Raw genomic sequence first — 20,398 nt, 5'->3', positions numbered from 1 at the left:
AACTCAGGGGTTTAATTCCACACAAATAAATGCCACTCATTCTCCCATGTGAGTCTCAGAAAATTCCTTTTCTTGTGACTTCCTGGGCAAACAGTAGGGACACACGGAACTCCCCACCAATAATATCTTCATTTTCATTCCTATCTAAATTATTTTAGGGGGTTCTACAGATGTTCAAATGAAGAATCAAGATTTCTCCCTGAGCAAGCCTTTTGTTATTACAGTAAACCCCCTATTTCCCAGCAGATGAGAGTCCGAAAAGTTATTAGAAAACTTTTTATAAGCCTAAAGTGTCACTATAAAAGTGCTGGCTAAAGTCATCTGTCTCTGAACAGAGAAGACTTGCTTTTCACAGGTGCACAATACGATTTTATAGCAGCATACTAATAAAATGAGTGTCTGTCCTTATAAAATCACTCCATTACCGAGACTCTTGGAGGTTTTGCCGTATTCCATATACCAGGCCCTGTGGTGTGATGTGACGTTTCCAGAGACGTTAGACACTGTGGACCCCAGATGGTGTCAGAGAATGACACCGACAGAATTCAGTGGTGTTGGGTCACTTGGCTAAGGGGCTGGCAGGTTATCAATGTCCCTATCCTTGACGTGCCAAGAGTTGCAAGGTCAAACACTGATAGGAAAGTTTTCATTTAAACAATAGGATTTCTTAGACAAGATCAATTTTAGTCTTAGCAGTACTGATACTGTCACGTTGGGTAAAACTCATCACAAGTTCAAATCCCAGCTCAGGTGGGTGTCCTCAGGCGAATTCTGAAGCTTCTCTGAGCTCTGAGTCTTTCTGTGGTGAAAATACTAACCCATTTCAGCCCTGGCCAGTTTGGATTAGCGGTTGAAGCATCGGCCTGCAGACCAGAGAGTCAAGGGTTCGGTTCCCACTAGGGGCACATACAAAAAGCCTGTGGTAAACTGAAAACTTTAAAGTTAAAGAGATATAAAAATGAGAAAAAAAACTAAAATATTAAAAAATGTGTGGTATCCCCTTCCCAATTTAATATTGTGGGTGCTGAGAAAAAAGATTCATTTGATGGGAACCCCGAGAAGAAATTTATCCTTATGGTCAACTGAGGGCCCAAATTTTATAAATAAGAGTCTAGCCCAGCTGGTGGGGCTCAGTGGTTGAGCATCAACCCATGAACCAAGGGGTCACCAGTTCAATTCTTGGTCAAGGCAAATGCCCAGATCGTGGGCCTAATCCCCAGTGGGGGGGCATGCAGGAGGCGGCCAATCGATGTTCTCTCTCATCGATGTTTCTATCTCTCTCTCTCTCTCTCTCTCTAAAAGCAATTAAGAAAAAAAATAATAATTAAAAAAAAAAGAGTATAGAAGCCATCAGCTGCCGGGCTCCCCATGTACCCTGTATGCCGAGAGGAACCTCAGCCTGAACTCTCAGCTTCCTGCGCTGCGCCCAGCCAGTCTGTGCCATCTGTGTCAACCCCCACAGGAAAACCCTGGTTTTGTCTTTCTACCAAAGGCCTGAGACTTGCCCCATCCAATCAGAACTGTACAATTTGAATACCTCATTTTCATATGATGAATCTCATTGAGAGCTTGGGTGGGAACTTTCACTCTAAAAGGTGGCCTCCCTTTGGTCCCAGTGGAACACAATTTAGGTTGCCGCCTGAATCCGTGTCTCCCAGGCAGCAGCTCCTTTTTGATTGTTTATTGATGGCTAAAATTAATTTTGTTTTTCAATGGTCAGAGGTGGCCACAGAGCTACATGCCAAAACCAAAAAAACAGGTTATCCTAGATCTATCAATCGATCTATCTATGTATATATTTATATATATTTTAAATTTCTCTTTATTGTTGAAAGTATTACATGATATCCCCTCTTGCACTGCTGGTTTGGCTCAGCAGTTTGAGTATCGGCCTGCAGACCAGAGAGGCCCGGGTTCGGTTCCCACTAAGGACACGTACCTCAGTTGCATCAGTTTGTCCCCAGCCCTGGTTGGGGTTGTGTGGGTGGCAACCAGTCAATGTGTCTCTCTCACATTAATGTTTCTCTCTGTCTCTTTCTCCCTCCCGCTCTATCTGAAGATAAATGCAAAAATGTCCTCAGGTGAGGATAAAAAAAATAAAAAGATATCCCCTCTTTTCCTCCCCCATTAACCCCCCAGGCGTTCACAGCACTACCGTCTGTGTCCATGGGTTATGCATATATGTATATACCTTCTTTGGTTAATCGCTTCCTGACCCCCCCAACCCCCCAAGCTGTTGATCCTCTTCTCTTTATTTCCCATCTCATAGTTAGTGAGGAATAATAACCTGTGTCAAGTTAGCTTTTTTTTTACTTTGTGTATAAGACCATGCTGCTATCAATCATGTAAAATCAGGGGGCCTGTAAATATGGAAAGGGAGTCTTCCTTTCTAGGCCTGGTTTCGTTTATCCAGAACCCTGAAGCTCCTTTGTATTAAATTGTGTCTTGCCTGGCCGGTGTGACTCAGCGGATTGAGAGTCGTCCCCCTGGACTGAGAGGTCCCGGTTTGATTCCCTGACAGGGCACATGCCCAGGTTGTGGGCTCAATGCCCAGTAGGGGGCGTGCAGGAGGCAGCTGATTGATGTTTCTCACATCAATGGTTTTATCTCTCCTTTCCTCTCTCTCTGAAAAAATAAGATAAATAATAATAAAATAAAATCTGAGTGTCTTCCAGAAATACCCTTCAATGTCAGCTGTTCTAACCTTCTCATTTGACAGACAGGGAAACACAGGCCAGACAATGTCATAGCCTCTTCAGGCTTCCTTTTCCTCATCAGCACAATGGGGGTGACAGTCCTATGTCAGAGAGTTTTTCTCTTTTTAAAGGTGTAGAAAACTGCCTGGCACTTGATAAGCCTCATGTAAATATTTGAAAGGCAGCAAAGTGTTGTATTAAAGAGAAAATCTGTATATATCAGACTGCTGGGTTCATACTCTGGTTTTCCCCTTACTATTTCATTACTCTGGGTGAATTAACTGAAGTCCCTATTCCTCACAGAACTGTTGCAAGGATTAAATTCTTTAATTTATGTAAAGCAGTGCCTGACACATGATAAGAACTATACAGGAATTAATTCCTATTGTTATTTTAAAAGACATTATGTGGTTTATATAAGATTGCCCACTTAGTGGCAGAGCCGGAAATAGAATAAAAAATGTTGGCTCCTAACTGTGCATACTCTCTACCAAAACAATGTTCCTTTCCAAGGAAACTAGATACATATAAGCATAGGGTTCAGTTTGAACCTCTTTGAGGCCATTTCTGACCCCATGATTATGAGAGATCTAAATTGTTTACTTCATCCATCAGGATTGTAGGGTTTGCAACATACCTTAATCAGTGAGCTGTGATGAGCTGAACGGGAGAACATATCTGCCAGTGATACATCTGATAAGGGCTTAATCTCCAAAATTTATTTAAAAAAAAAACAACTCATACTACTCAACATCAAGAAAACAAACAACCCAATTTAAAAATGAGCAAAGGATCTGAATAGATACTTCTCCAAAGAGGACATACAGATAGCCAACAGACATATGAAAAGATGCTCAACTGTCGCTAATCATCAGAGAACTGCAAATCAAACCACAATGAGATATCACCCACACTTGTCAGAATGGCTATCATCAATAAATCAACAAACAACACGTGTTCGTGAGAATGAGGAGAAAAGGAAACCTTCTAACCCTTGGTGGGGATGCAGATTTGTGCAGCCACTGTGGAAAATCGTACGGAGTTTCCTCAACAAATTAAAAACGAAATTGCTTTATGACCCAGTGATTCTACTTCTGGGAATATATCTGAAGAAACCCAAAATACTGATTTGAAAGAATATATGCACCCCTATATTCATTGCAGTGTTATTTAAAGTAGCCAAGATTTGGAAATAGCCCAAGTGCCTATCAGTAGATGAATGGATTGAAAAGCTGTGGTACATTTACACAATGGAATACTACTTGGCCATAAAAAAAATAAGGAAATCTTACTGTTTGCGACAGCATGGATGGACCTGGAGAGTATTATGCTAAGTTAAAGCCAGTCAGAGAAAGACAAAAGCCATGATTTCACTTATATGTGGAATCTAATGAATATTGTAAACTAACAAACAAAACAAACTCAGAGACAGCTGTCAGAGGAGAGGGAGTTTGCGGGGCTGGGTGAAAAATGTGAGGGGATTAAGCAAAAAAAAAAATTCAAATACAGACTATAGTATGGTGATTGCCATGGGGAACGGGGGATGGGGAGAGGAGAGAGAGGGCATAGTGGGGATAAATGGTGGCAAAAAGAGGCTTAAATTTGGGTGGTGAGTGCAGGATCCAGTAAGCAGATGATGTGTTATAGAGGTGTACACCTGAAACCTGTATGGTTTCATTAACCAATGTCACCCCAATAAATTCAATTAAAAACAAATAAAAAAAACTGGGAAGCTATACACATACTCCTGGAACTGAGAAAGTAGCTGGGCCTTTTGTCTCCATTAGGGGGCGTCAAAGGGAGACAGAAAGGTGGGAGGATGAGGAAGAACTAGCCACTTCCTGTTTGTTTCCTGATCTTTTGGGGGTTGCCCAGCAATGTGCCTTCACCCCATCCCTCCCCCAGAAGCCTTTGATTCCAGTTTACAGTTTTTGTAACGTTCACAGGCTCCCCCTTGTCAGAAATTTGTCTTCTGAGATCCTGAGGCACCAGCACCAACCAAGCTCCCTTTCAAGCTCCTAAAACTGAATAATCCGACCTCCTCACTCTGTTTCCCAGCCCCAGGCGGTGGCTGCTGTGTGCAATTACTACCTCTGTGATACTTGTGTCCCCACATTTGCCTTTCGGTTCTTTAATACTTAGTTAAAACGTCTTTATGTTAAATTCTCACTGTTTAAGTCATTGAAGTGGTTTGTTTCCTCTGTTTGATACTCTGGCTGACACACGCATGAGTATGTATTTATAAAAATAAAAATAATTTACAAATAGAGACAAATCAGAAGTCCTCAATCATCTCCTCCTTCTTCTCAAACTTCATTTTGGTCGTGGTCATATTAATTAGCTATCCTTTGAGTGCCTATCACTTAGCTACTCCTGCTCCTAGAGGAAATCACAATTATTAGCAGATGCCTGGCCCTCCAGAACTTTTTTTTTTTACATCCTCACCCAAGGATATGTTTATATTGATTTTAGAGAGAGAGAAAGAGACAGGGAGAGAAACATCAATGTAGGAGAGAAATATCAGTTGGTTGCCTCCCATACGCCCCCCCCAACTGGTGATTGAACCTGCAACCTGGGTATTTGCCCTGACCAGGAATCGAACCTGTGACCGTTCCGTGCACTGGACGACACTCCAACCAACTGAACAACACCAAACAGGGCCCTCCAGAACTTTAAGAAATACATTTACATATATATTCATACAGTATGACCAGCTAATGAAAACACAATGAAGTAATGTAGCAAAATATAACCATATAGTAATACTTAAAAGACCTTTTTATCTTTTCTAAGGAAATTGATTTCTTTAATTTTTGAATCTTAATTAGAGTTAGATCTCAGTCTTCTAACTTTAATCTGGTCTTGCTTCTCCTCACCAGTCAACATATCATACTCTTATGTCAACTCTCATTTTTTTCTTTTCTCTTGACATAACTTATGCTAGGTGCATAGTAAGTACACAATAAATGGTGACTTCACTGCCTGGCTCTCCTTGTAAACTAAGCCCTAGGATAATAAGGTTCAATGAAGATGCTTGTGTATACTTCATTAACCAAATCTTCACTCAGTTTTAAGCCCTTTACTAAAAAGTGCAGTGACAGGTATTAAGAGAAAACACAAAACACACAAGATGTGGTTCCTGCCTTTACATTTTAAAAAAATATGTTTTTACTGATTTTTTTAGAGAGAGAGGAAAGGAAAGATAAAAACATCCATGTGACAGAGAAACACTGATTGGCTGCCTCCTGCACACCCCCTACTGGGGATCAAGCCCACAACTAGAGCATGTGCCCTGATGGGGAATCAACCGAGACCTCTCAGTCCATGGGACAATGGTCAATCCCCTGAGCCACACCAGCCAGGCTGCCTTTAAATTTCTTATGCTCTTGTTGGGTTTCCCTTCCTCACAGTTAAACATGAACATGAAAGGCAATCCATGCTGACAGAGTTCAGAACAGGAAGAAATCTCTTTCAATTGGAGAAGCCAGTGAAGCCTTCACACAGGAGACAGAATTTGGGCTGAATCTTAAAAGATGGCTTTGATTTGAAATGCCAGAAAGAACCTTAAGACATCTGATCTATGTGATCTAGATTCTCTAAGGTGAAACAAGTTACTTTCTGCATGGAGCAGGACTGCACAAAATTCCCCACGAGGTGGACCCAAGAAGAGAAAGATCTGTATCCATCAACTATGTGACGAGGTGGCCCTAAGGAGGAAAATGTCTATTTCTCCAGCCTAGAGTGAGACGGTTCTATATCATCACGTCCAACACGCTATAAAATTCATTTTCTCCTTTCTTTATCCTTTCCACAGTTCTGACAATGAGTCCATTGTCCCTCTTTCCCATTCAACACTGCTCAAGGCCCCGCTCCCACCTCAGAAACCCCAAACCCTCCCTCAACACACACACACAAACAGGAACATATTTTTTAAATGTACTTTTTTTATTCACCTGAATTTGCAGACACTAGTCTTACATTCAAAGTCCGGAAGCCCTGTTGCATTATCATTTGTAATCCCTTCAGATTTTTCCTTAACATCTCAATGAAATTCTCTCATAAATCCCTTCTTTGCTGACCAAGTGCCGTGCGGTTGCTGATTTTGCAAGATACGTGCTAATGTAAAGTATGTCTCCTTTGAGTCTCTTTATCACTCGGTTGCTCTCTGCTCCATCTTCTCCATATTTATGTCCTTATCAGAGCCGAACACAGTATTTCAAATGAGTTTCAGTGTTCTTCCTGCCAGGCCAGAATATTGACTGTAATCTGATAGCCTATCTCAAAATTGGTTTGGGGGATTCTTTTTTTCCCCCACTGTGGTTAAAATAGCTTGCCTTGTAAATGCCAGAATACATTTTTGCAGATTAGGGTTTTTTTTTTTATAAAGAATGGTGTCAGATTCTTTTCCGGAAAGGTGTTTAAATAACTTGGAGAGGCTGCTTCAGCCATTAACATTTTCCTTTGCCCGTTAACCTCACAGGTATGCAGAACCGTCTCCCCACTGAAAATCCGTGCTGATTGCTTTGTAATCAAGCCTAACTTTCTAAGCGATTCTTACACGTTCAGGCTGTGGTTTAGAGCTTCAAAACACCTTTTCCCTGCTGTGGAAATCATGAGGTCCACGGTCTCCCAGGTCCTTTCTAAAAGCCTCTCTTAGCAGAGAAGCGGCCTTCGCAGCTTCTGTCCTATTCAGCTGTTGTCACTGATCATTTCAAAGGCATTCGCAAACTCTGCTCTGCATCGGCTCGCTGTTCTGCGGTTACTGAGTGTTTGTGGGAGAGTCTGTGGCTCCGTATCTCCTTTCAAGTTTCCACTTGCATGTAGGATTGCCTGCTTGAGAAAGGCTTTGTGCTCTCTCCCCCAAAGCGGCGTGTTTCCTGTTTTCCTTGGGAAGGCTCTGTACTGTAATTATTTTTCCATTCCAAGGTCCTTCTAGGCTGATTTGCTTAACTGTTTGGATGCCTCTCTGAATCTATATTTGCATTTCTGCAGTACAGTTTTAGTGTTTATATCACACAGGCGAAGGGTAGAGCACATTTCACTTCTGTCTCATTCCTATCCTTTCTCTCTCCTCGATTTATCTGTGCACATGCCACATCCTTCCTGACCTAAGACCTGAAACCTCCGTTTTGCTTTTCTAGTGCTGGGCATGATGTCAAGATGATTTATAAAGCACTCTCATCTCTCTGCCACGGGCAAATGATAGCATCAGTTTAGCAGCTTCTGAGCGGCTTACCTGGACTTGCCAATTGATTAAGGCCACCAGCAGATGTAGCTCATTCCACATGTTCCATCCAGCAGGCCCTGGTTTCTAAGCCAGTCGTTTATAATGAGCATCATTTCAGTCATCATTGCACAATGTGCCTTTGGCACTTTTTTGATTCACATTCATAGACGACAGTCACCCATAATTAAATCCTGTCACTGTTGCATGAATTATTTTATCTAGTCATATTTAATTCACCTACTTCTTCTTTTGGAAATCTCCAGTGAGCTTCAGGCTTCATCCTGGAGATCTTTTGTCTGTTTCTGAAGCTGGAGCTAGATTGATTACACATTCTGGCCTTTGAATCCTCTGTGCCGGTCCTCATGCCAGGAATAAAAAGCAATCTAGTTTTCTCCTTTCTTTTGTGGGATCCAAGGTTTTACAGATCACTGCAATCCACCTGAAGGTGGTACGGGTTTCTCTAGACCAGTGGTTCTCAACTGAAATGATTTTATTCCTGAGGAAATTTGGCAATTTCTGGAGACATTTTTGGTTGTTTTCAACTGACGGCAGGATGATACTGACATCTAGGGCATCCTACAATGCTCATGACATTTCCTCACAGCAAAGAATTATTCAGCCTCAAATTTCAATAGTATCAAGGCTCAGAAACCCTGCACTAGATCATATGATTTTAGATGTCCTCAAATATATCTCTACGTGTACCTTCTCAGATCCCTGATACTGGTTCTCTGGGTTAGGCACTATCAGACTATCCTTTGATAACATTTCTATATTTTTAAGTTTTTTAGGATAATGCATCTGAATGTTTGAAGTTGCCTGTGTAGAGCCCAAATCTTTGCTACCTTCATAATTTGGTTACAAATGATTCTTTTGATCAGAAGAGAAATACTATAACCAGGCAGTATACATTTCATTTATTCATTCACAAATATGTTTTAGTGTTCAGTATGACAGACACTTAGGGGCTGGAGAACAGCAATGAACAAAATTTAAAATATATATATATATATATATATATATATATATATTTGCAATCTTGAAACTTAGTCTAGTCAAGAAGACTGACAAAATTGAGAAAAGTACTATGAAGAAACAGAGTGTGGTGACAGAATAGTGGGAGCTAGTTCTTACTTTAGATAGGAGGTCAGAGAAGACGTCTCAGAAGGTGACATTCCCGCCCAGGAGGATCCATCCAGTCCTACAGGAGCAGAGGTAGAAGGGAGAACACGTGAGAAGGACCCTAGGCCAAAACAAGCCCCGTGCGTGAGGGACTGGTGTGGCCACCTCACAGTGAGCAAAGGAAACGTAGGGCCACCAAGAGCAGAGCGAAAGAGGAAGGCTCCTCCATGCAGGTCCTTTTAAGGCATGGAAAACAATGGGTTTTATTTAAAGCCTCTCCTACCTCCATAATCTCCATCAGTCCTCTCTCCCCTCATTCTTTAATTGCTGTTTCCACAGTACTCTGTAGATGATACACAACAATCCCTCCTTCAATCTTTATAGAAATTCTGAAGCTGCCAGTGCATTGGAGGCTCTAGCAGGGCAGTGGTATCACCTGATTAGCACTTTAAAAGCCCATTCTGGCTGTGTGTGGAAAATGGAAGAGAAGACAGAAGATAAGAAAGAGGCCAGCTTTGGCTGTTGCAGCAATCCAGGTTTGGGCTAGGCTGGTGGCAGTGGGGATAGAGAGCAGGTGGCTTTGGAGATCTATCTAAATACATTGCCTGTAGATTGAATTTGGAGGGTTGAGAAAAGGGAGGAGTTATATCAATGGCTGTACTACAAAACTACTCAATGAAGGGGATAAAGGATTTTGAGTCATCTATTGACCACGAACATCAGTGCAGAAGCCCCCTAAACCCTCACTTCTGGATCTCCCAAGTGACTTATGCCTGAAAGTAGAAGAGAAGAGAAGCAGAAATTCATTTAGTCATTATCTCTGATCAAATGTCCTCTACTTACCTAAGCTAGGAAGGTAGTATTCAGGAAGGCACAAGGCATTGTGTTTTCATTAGCTGGTCATACTGTATGAATATATATGTAAATGTATTTCTTAAAGTTCTGGAGGGCCCTGTTTGGTGGTGTTCAGTTGGTTGGAGTGTCGTCCAGTGCACCGAAGGGTCACAGATTTGATTCCTGGTCAGGGCAAATACTCAGGTTGCAGGTTCAATCACCAGTTGGAGGGCGTATGGGAGGCAACCAACTGATATTTCTCTCCTACATTGATGTTTCTCTCCCTGTCCCTTCCTCTCTCTCTAAAATCAATATAAACATATCCTTGGGTGAGAATGTAAAAAAAAAAAGTTCTGGCCCTAGCCAGTTTGGCTCAGCGGTTGAGCGTCAGCCTGTGGACCAGCGAGTCCCAGGTTCGGTTCCTGCTAGATCCCGCTAGGGGCACGTACCACAAAAACAAAACAAAACAAAACAAAACAAAAAAAGTTCTGGAGGGACAGGCATCTGCTAATAATTGTGATTTCCTCTAGGAGCAGGAGTAGCTAAGTGATAGGCACTCAAAGGATAGCTAATTAATATGACCACAACCAAAATGAAGTTTGAGAAGAAGGAGGAGATGATTGAGGACTTCTGATTTGTCTCTATAAATTATTTTGATAGTAAAGTCATGCAGAGAACAAGAATGTAGCTCTCCTCATCAGAGGTTCCGGCCCCAAATGGACAGGCTCTAGTGCCTTCAAAGACTTGGCTCACAAAGGAGACATCTTGGAAGACACTGTAAGTGGGGCAAAGATTGGCCCTGTCTGGCATTGTTCTGAAGAGGAAAGTCACAGGAACAGCAACAACCTTTTGTTTATCTACCTTGCCTTATAGTGGGACAGTCCTCCTTCTATTCTTTCTACAACACTTGGCATATATCTCAGTCACAGCTCACAGAAAAATTAATGCAGATTATTCCATTTATAATCCCATTTTCATAATATAAGCAAGCCAGCAATAGATCAGAGCTCTCTCTAAAGTATAAATTCTTCTGTGTTCAGAGACTAAGTTGTCTTGGTCTGAATGGTCTAGAATACACCAACTTGTACTTAGAGAGAAAGAGAACCTACTTTAATAGCAGAGCTCTGAGCTCTGGGGAGTCAGCTGTTATGTTCCTTGGGTAATCTAAACATGACCTTTCAAAATGTTTTCATCCAGAGAAAATGGATTCAATCTCTTTCACCAGAGGAACATAGTCCTTTTATTATTTTCTTTATTGTTTCTGAGATGTATAAGGTTTCCTATGTGCTCAAAGTTGTTCTTTGGAAATCAAGGCAGGCCATTCCCATTGGTGTCCCGTACTTTACACTCAAATGAGGATTTTTCTTCTCTTTTAGCTTCAATATTAACTGAAACCATTGTAGATGTTTTTAAATTCTTTCTACAGCTCACCCTATCAGGCTTGGTTACTTGTTCTACCTGAGCCAAGGTGTGATAGGTATCTATATGAAGGGGTAGGGGTGGGGAGGCTGCAGAGTCATCAAGAGGAAACATTGCTCAGAGTTCAAAGTCATGACTCCTTGAGAACCAGCTCCACTGGATACTGGCTTATCTGCAGAAGTTCTTTGGAAAACAAACAAAACACTTGCCCAAAATAGTGCGCGCTCTCTCTCTCTCTCTCTCTCTCTATCTCTATCTCTATCTCTCTCCATCTCTCTATGCATCACCATTAATGTAAGCACATATGGCAATATACTTTTTAAACTGGTACTTTTTATACTTTTTAAACAGAATGTGTAGGTAAAGTGGAGTGAAAAAAAATGTGCTTTTTAAAATTGCAACACCCTGACCCACTTTACTTCTAAGAGACTGGACTATTTTCTGGGAGTAGATTGCCTTCTGTTTATTTGAAAGATAAGTATCCCTTTTCTCCTCCCATTCTATCCCCTCCCACAACCTCTCTGGTTTGAAAGAACAGGAAGAGAGCATTAAGCTCTCTTTTCCAAAAGAAGTAAGGGGGAAAGCAAGGGAAAGGAGAAGAAGGGCTGAGAAATGTCACAAATGTCACCACCATGGCAAGGTAGTGGTGACTAAAGGACCTTTAAGGACAGGGATGTTTAATATCAAAATGTAAAGCTGTTTGTTTCCTGGAGCTGTAGGGCAAACACTGCGGCTTCCCCTGGCTGCCTCTTCTCCATCCTGACCAAGTCTCGAACATTTCAAGAAGTCTGCCCATCCTCAGATGCCAAGTAGGGTGGTGTTTGGGGCAAATGAGAAAGAGAAGGCCCCGTTTCACTTCTGGGTCATGTTGGAGCAGAAAGCTAAGAACAGATGCATGAGAAGAGATAAGAATGAGATTGAGACTTTGTAGGAGATTAAAACCAGAAGTGCTCTTGAGAACGTAAGACACCAGGAATTCACAAATACCCTGAGGAAGGTTTTTGCAGAAAAGGGAGTTCCTCTCGCTTATATGTAAATCTAAAAGAATGAGTACATTGGCTGATACCTGAGTTAACATTCAAATGATTTTGAAGGTAGGACCAGATATCTCAAGAAGGTACATGTAACTTGAGAGGTGAAGACCATCTGAATAATTCATTCATTATTCAATATATAGAGAGAAATGCTTTAATAGGTCCATGTGATGGTGAGGACAGACATGATCTCTGACTTAATGGAGTTTACATGAGTGTGAGAGGACTGGGAAAAGGTGGGTAGAGATGATAAACATTTAAACAAACAAATGGTCAAAATAATGATAGTTTCTATTCAATATTAATAATGGGAGTACTGTGATAAAAATATGAAGGTGGCCTGGTTTGGGTGGTCAATAAAATCTCTTGAGAAAGTGACATTTAAGCTGAAACTTAAAGGTTACGAGAAGACCTTCCACACACACAACAAATCGAACACTCTACACAAAAGAAACAGCGAGTACAAAGCCCTGAGGTAGAAAGAGATTAGAAATTTCTAGGAATTCATGGAAGAGCAATGACTAAAACCTAATGAGAAAGTTTTAAAAGGTTATGAAATGAGGTTGAAGTTACACAACGGCCATACAAGGCTTTGAAGGCCAAAGAATGAAGCTTATATTTTGTTTTAAGCCCATTGAGAAGCTTCTGAAGGAATTTAAACAAAAAGTAACATCATCTGATGCTGTAAAAAGAACAGATTGGTAAGGAGCAAAAGTGGAAAGAGCAAGACAAAAAGAAAGGCTGTGTCAGAAGTCCAGGTGAGATGATCAGAATGAGGGCCACGAGATGGAGCATGACCAATGGAGGATATGGTTTGGAAGTTTTATCAATCAGATTTGCTGGTGGATTTGCTGGTGGGGGCACATGAGAAAAATTAAGGAAATTATTCATTCGACAAAAAAATATTGAGTTTCTACTATGTGTCAGGTACTGTTCTAGTTGTTTGGGATACATCAACTAAGATTCTTTCATTGTGGAGCTTACATTCAACAGCGATCACTGGCTTGAGCAACTAACTGGTAGAATTCTTTGTTATTCATTTTTCTTGGTTGGAGAGACTGAGAAAGAAAGAGGACTTTAAGGGAATCAAAACTTCCATTTTGGCCATTTGAAAATACCCGTGAGACACCCAATGGAGAATTCTAGGAGTGAGTTGAGTCTGGATTCCAAAAGAAGTCTGAGGAATATTTATAAATTGGGGTGTAATCAGCGTATAGATTGTTCTTAAAGAGATCTAAACCCATGAGAATGAATAAGGCACATCTGGCCCTTGAAGGTTTGGTATAAAAAAAGAAAAAAAAAATAAGACTGTGGGCTGATAATTAAGCAACTCGTGTTTAGGGATTAGAAAGAGGATGGTGTGCTAGCAAAGGAGCCAGAGGGAGGACGAATCATGAGTAGCAAAGAAAACCAAGGGAGCCCTGGCCGGTTTGGCTCAGCGGTTAGAGCATTGGCCTGCAGTCCAGAGAGACCCGGGTTCGGTTCCCGCTAAGGGCATGTACCTCGGTTGAAGTTTGTCCCCAGCCCTGATTGGGTGGGTCGTGCGGATGGCAGCCACTGGATGTGTCCCTTTCACGTCGATGTTTCTCCCTCTCTCCCCCCGCCACTCTATCTGAACAAAAAATGGAAAAACGTCCTCAGGTGAGGATAAAAAATAAATAAAAAAGAAAACCAGGGGGCATTTGATGTTATGGAACCAAGAGAGGAAAAACAGTGGTCAACTTCACTGAAAACCTATACTAAGCCCTGGCTGGTTTGGCTCAGCTGTTAGAGCATTGGCCTGCGGTCCAGAGAGACCCGGGTTCGGTTCCCGCTAAGGGCACGTACCTCAGTTGCAGTTTGTCCCCGGCCCTGGTTGGGTCTTGCGGGTGGCAGCCACTCGATGTGTCCCTTTCACATCGATGTTTCTCTCTCTCTCTCTCTTTCTCTCTCTCCTTCCCACTCTATCTGAAAAAACAAAACAAAACAAAACAAAAAAATGTCCTTGGGTGAGGATAAAAAAAACAACAACGATGCTAGGTCGAGCAAAATCAGGACGAAAATCATTCCCCTATATTGTCATCATGGAGATCACTGGAGTTTGTAGCAACAGTGTCAGCAGAGAGAAGGCAAAGGAAGCCAGATTGACTCCTGTCGTGGAGGGAACAGGAGTGAGGAAGTGGGACAGAGTACTGGCAATCCTTCTAAGAGCTTCTGAGAAATGGGACAGTGGCTGGAGGGTGACCCAGGGTGAGAAGAGGGCCTTTACTTTGTTTGTTTGTTTATTAAATGAAGATGATAAAATACGTCTGTGTGATGTCTGGAACGGTCCAGGCCAGAGAGGGGCATTGATAATGAAGAAGGAAGAAGGGATAACTGAAGGAAGCAGAAAAAGGCCTGAGATCTGAGCCTAAGCAGAGGGCTGGCTGCACAGGGCTCCTTGTACTGTGGCAGGAGGAGGAAGGAGATAAGACAGATGCAGTTCTCACCAAGTCTGTCTTGTTGGGGAGACACGCCAGGATTAGGAGCAAATTCTTTTATTTCTACTCTGAGGCCTCCAACGTTAACTAAACCCAGTGTGGCCAGGCTCCTCCCATCACTGCTCGTGTGTACTGGCCAGGAGGCAGATGGGGAGAGAAGAAGGGGGTCTGCACTGCAAACAGATGCCGCAGCCAAATAGGAAAGTCCTGGGGTTCCAGTCTCTCCATGTAGTTCCACATCCTGCTCTGACCCAAGAGAAGATTTTAGTCGCTGTGTGGTGTTTCAGAGGGCCCTCGGAATCAAGGAATATTCAGCCACTAGGACTGCCTGTTTTCACAGCTGTGGATTTACTGACACCCTGGACCGGCCCAACCCAGGTCATCTGGCTGAGGCATCGCTTAGCCAACAAGTAGATGTTTGTAGTAGGAAATATGAAAGACTTCCTCCATAAGTCTCTCTGGGGCAAGGAGAACTTGGTGGGGGCCAGGCAGCTGTTGAGAAAGGACATTCTGTGACGGGTGAGAAAAGAATTGGATGAGGATAGTGCTCAACCAGAGAGTCTGGAGTACGAACAGAGAGGGAGTCTGTTGTTAGGAGTGGGGGTGGGAAAGGAATAGTAGATACAGCAGGTTTTCCTCGGCAAGTCCTCCACATGCTTCAGTGTTCCCAGAAGGGAGAAAGGAAGATGAAAGGAAATGATAGCGTATGTACCTGAATGGGCCAGAACTAACCAGAGTTTCATGCATGGTACCTTACTTAAGCCTCACAGCAATCCGCTGAGGTATCTCCCCTTCTTCTTCATTTTACAGGTAGGTCAACTGAGGTTCAGAAAGTTACTGTGTTTAAGGCTGTAACTAGCAAACAGCATATCTAGAATTTTAAGTGGAAACACGTGGCTCCAAACCCTATGCGTTTGCCAAAACGGTGTTCTACGTCCTAGGCCTTTGGTGAGTGGTGAGGGGTGGACAGGAGAGATGAATGAGAGAGCTGTTCTGGTGAAGACTTATGAGGTGAGTCAAGTGAATGCTAGGATTCAGCCTGGGTAGCCGCGTGGCTCGTGCCCCAAGGGATTCGCATCACCGTCTTTTCTTCCCTAGACTGCTGTGTGACAGTGTCCAGAAGACTCCCCCCTCCCCACCCCCCGTGGGCTCCAAGGAAGTCGTTACCAGGGAGGAAGAGGTCAGAACCTTGTGGGGAAGACTCATTTATGAAAACAGATCCCATGTTCCACACTTTTTTCCTTTCCTCCATTTCAACAGCTTCTCCCTCCCCAACTCTGCCATGTTGGATTGATAGGATTTAGAAATGCCCCTCCCCCACAGACTGGGTTACAGCCCTCCCACGACCCATTAAGCCAACCAAACTTCATGTGAGTTACCCATGCAGAGCACATCCTCAGTGTTTACATGTTGAATAGTTTATGATTTGCTCTACATCTGATCAGGCAGAGTCAACTACCAAAACTGCTGATGCATGGAACTTTCCAGACATAATAACAGCTACAGCTACAGCTCATTCAAAGAGAGAAATAGCCTTTGATGAGCAGAGCAAGGACAAATTAAGATGTGACTCTCACCCAGTATCAAGATAGTAGATGCTGCTATCCCACTTTACTGAAAAGAACTGGGGCTGGGAAGCTGGGGAGGCTTCTGCCACACCTTCCTAACAGCGGCAGAAATGCCAGGACCTAAAGGTGAGTGTGCTGCCGGAGACTTTTCGGGGTATCAGAAGTGAAGAAAGGCTGTTGCCAAGGCAACTCCTGCTATTATCTCTTCTCTTCCAACCTGTGGCAGTCTGCTAATTGTTCCTAAGTTTCTATTATCTACTTCCTTTAGTAATAGAATGCTAAATTGTTTGACTGGGATAAGTTTTATATTCCTAGCCTTTTGCAAGTTGGATGCGGCCATGTGTCTAAGTTCCAGACAGTGAGATGAAAGAATTGCACTGTGTAACTTCTAAAAAACACCCTTGAAGTGAGAGGTATATAGTTTATTTTTCTTCTTTTCTGCTGACTGGAACATGGTTGTGAGGACTGGAGCTTGAGCAACACCTTGAACTATAAGGTGGAAAATACTATTATTCAGAATGACAGATAAGGAGCCTGGGCCCCTGAAGACTGTGACATCAAGACTGCAGCCTGGAATGCCACTTCCTAAGCCGTTGATATGTTTTGGCATCTGTAGTCAAACCTAATCTATTTTAGGAATCCTTCAAAGCCCCTAATGGAACCCTGGAAAGCAACAAAGTAGCCTTCCCGGGAGCCAGAGGCAACCACCTTTGCTCTGTCAGGAGCAGTGGTTTTAGGGGCAACTTCAAAGCTGCACTCTAACAACTTTCTACCATCTGTCAGCCACCGTGGGAAATCCCATGTATTTTCATTTCTTTAGTGATGTTCAAATTTCTGCTTGTGTCTCTTTGATCAAACTTGACATCCACAATTCTCCAGTCCTGCAGAACAGCTCCTCCTACATGACACATCTAAAACCAAACTTCTTCATTCTCTCTCCGAACAGCGCTCGCACTTGGGAGAGAGAAGCTCCTGCCTGGACCTCAGGCTTTAGGGGGCCTCTTCCCGCCTTCCCCAGCTATGCCCGTCCCCACAGGGCAGGGGATATCCCCACCTAATGCCCATATCCCCATTTTTCAGACTGCATCTAGCCGGTATCCCGGACCCCAGAATTCCCTGTGCAGGGAGCCTCAGGCCTGCTCCCAGAGCCTGTGCAGGTCGGACAATTCAACCCGGTGAAGGGAAAATGTTTGCAGGGGTGTGGATGGAATTTGGGTGTGAGGGCTGAGATGTTTACACGTGTCTTTGCAAGAACCCTCTCCCATGTGGAGCAAAGACAGGTAAGAAAGAAAAGAGGGTTGTGTGTCAGGTTGGGACCAAGGATTGGGGACTAAGTCTCACCTGCCTTCACATTCTAGGATAAAATTCTAGAGGAGTCCAATAAATTAAATTTTCAACCTGAACTTCAAGGACACTATGAAGGTATAGTTACCAAGGTCAGAGAATAGGACATGTTTAATTTAGCAGTTGGTTGGCTTAATGTATAACTTGAAAATGTTTAGACATATGGCCAATGGACCTCCATTTGTACTTTCACCTAGAGCTCGGGTACCACACTGCCTGAAACAGAAGGGCTTGTTGCCCCAGAGAATGCTAGCTGCCCCAGGGGTGGGAAATGACTGGTCAGAAGCTCCGACTGGGTAAGCAAGAGGGAGGGCTAGAGCACAGGGCAAAATGGGGTCAGGGACAGCTTCTGCTGAAGGGGGGAGCAGAAAGAGCAAACCCGGTGAGACAACTGAGGTGGAAAGAAGGGAGCAGGAGACGCGGGATCCAGAAATTCCGGGTTGGAATGAAAAGGATGGTCATAAAGGCTGAAATCAGAGACTATCAAGGCTGGAAACAGGGAGGGCAGAGGCCAAATGCACAGGACCCTGCTTGAACCAAGTCTTGCCCCTATGTTTGCACCTTGTTTGTCTCAATATAGCTGGCTTGACAGCTGTATGTCCAGTGCTCAGGGATCCATGCCAGTGGGTGGGGAGGAGCCGTAGGGATAGAGGTAGCAGGTCTTACCATAGTCAGACAGGTAGTGGCACTATGCATCTAGGTAGTTTTATTTATTGAGGCATCCAGCACCTGGGAAAAGGAGCTAGGACAAACTTGGAAGGGGGTCAAGGACACTGGGGGTCAAGGAAGGGTTCCAGTTTGACAAGTTGACTTAGGCAGAACATTGGTTGTATGGGCTTTGCCAGCATAGCAGAGGCAGGGAGACACCGAGGAGAATGATCAGGTAGAGAACAATGCTAGTTCCAGGCAATACTACACCACAGCAATTGCTCTTTGTTCAGGTCTGTTGCTGCCAGTAGAATGGTCGAATGATCTGGATGGTATTCAGGCCATATTCATTTTAAAGCATCTTTTAGTATTATCTCTGGCTGCCAGTACAATCTCCTCTTGGGCCATGGCTTGCTTTTGAAGATGGAAGGAAGAAGGTGTTGCATGGAGAGCTGAAGGCCTCAGGGATTCCAATAACTGAAGTCTGAGGAGTCTGCAGGACCAAGGGGACATGGAGTCCAGGTCCCCCTTCCAGACCACAGGCCGGGTGTCCAGGACCCTGGAATCCCTGCCCAAATGGCCTGTGCAAACCTCCGCCTCGGTCTGTTCACGTGAGTGTGGATTGCTCTCCCCCAGCGCACCCCTCCGCCTGCCCAGTGGCCAAACAGCCCAACGTCTTTGGGGAGTGTGGCTGGAGCTTAGACATGGTGACCAAGGTGTCCACCTGTGACCTTGAGGCCCTTCACAGTGCAGGATGACAGAAAGGGTGGGCGTGGAGTCACCACCTCTGCCTTCAAGTTCGGCGTTGTTAAAAATAAATAAAGGAAACCTCATTTAAAACGGAATCGGAACCTGGAGGGAGACCTCTCACGCACTGCCACCCAGACCGCAAACAGGGGGACGCACCACAGCAGGGGGAAGGAAGGATTTCCCCTTGCCCAGCAAAACTCCTCGATGGGTATCTGAACCTCCTTAGCTGGTTGCCTTCAGGTGTGGACCCCTGGTTACTGCCCAGCCCCTGAGAAACCGCCACGCTCAGCCGACAAGAAGCCAGGACCACTCAGAACTCTTGGAGCAGGCTCTCCCTGTTCTTAGGACTTGCTGATGGTTTTCCACAGTTTGCTCCTCCCGAACCACAATTCCCCAGCTATTCCTGGATACACCCATTCTGCTGATAAAATAATGGGCTCTTTTGTTTTTTCAGGTCAACAGTGTGAAGGTGTGTTTGTCAAGATATGGGGACATATCTTTTACTTTACTTTGTTAGCTTCCTTGATACTTTCAAGTATGCGGCTTTTCGCGTGTCTGCTCTCCTCAGGTCCCACACATGTTAGTGGGTGTTCATAAAGAGCGCGGAGGCCTTGTTTGGTAGAAGTGCGTCCTGCAGGCACAGAGGGGGCCTAAGGACCTAGGCTAAAGAATCAATGCGGTGCATGCCGGAGATGTGCCGGCAGGTGGGAGCGGAGTGCGGGCCGCAGGAGACCGGCCCCAGGGACACCGCCCAGGGACACCGCCCCCAGGGACACCGCCCCCAGGGACACCGCCCAGGGACACCGCCCTGGCACACCGCGCCCAGGGACACCGCCCCCAGGGACACCGCCCGCTTCCCAGCGGCAGGCAGCGCAGCAGGAGTGGGCTCAGCAGCGCGGCGCTTGGGGCGCTTCCCCTCCTCCCTGGTGAGCACTGCAGTTGCTTCACGGACGGCTTACTGTGTAGAGGTGAAATGTTAACATCCGAGAAGACGCGTAGAAGCAAGGCCACCTGATAACACACGTGTGTAGACCACCTTACAATTTTCTGAAGCATCGCCTCGTTTATTCCTCACACCTGTCCCGTGAGGGTGGGCGGAGCAGGTTCCACGCTTCCCATCAGCAGGTGGGAAACCGAGACCTAGTGAGATTCATTACAGGATCTCACAGCAAATAGAAGGAAGGGTCTAGACAGGAAGCCAAGGCTTTTTTATTTTTTAATCCTTACTTGAGGACATGCTTTTTAAAACTATTGTTTTAGAGAGAAGCGGGGGTGGGGAGAGACATATGAGAGTTAA

The sequence above is a fragment of the Molossus molossus genome, unplaced genomic scaffold, assembly GCF_014108415.1.
Source record: "Molossus molossus isolate mMolMol1 unplaced genomic scaffold, mMolMol1.p scaffold_m16_p_11, whole genome shotgun sequence".
Taxonomy (NCBI): Eukaryota; Metazoa; Chordata; class Mammalia; order Chiroptera; family Molossidae; genus Molossus; species Molossus molossus.
The sequence above is the reverse complement of the archived record's forward strand: the minus strand, read 5'-3'. Positions refer to the sequence as shown.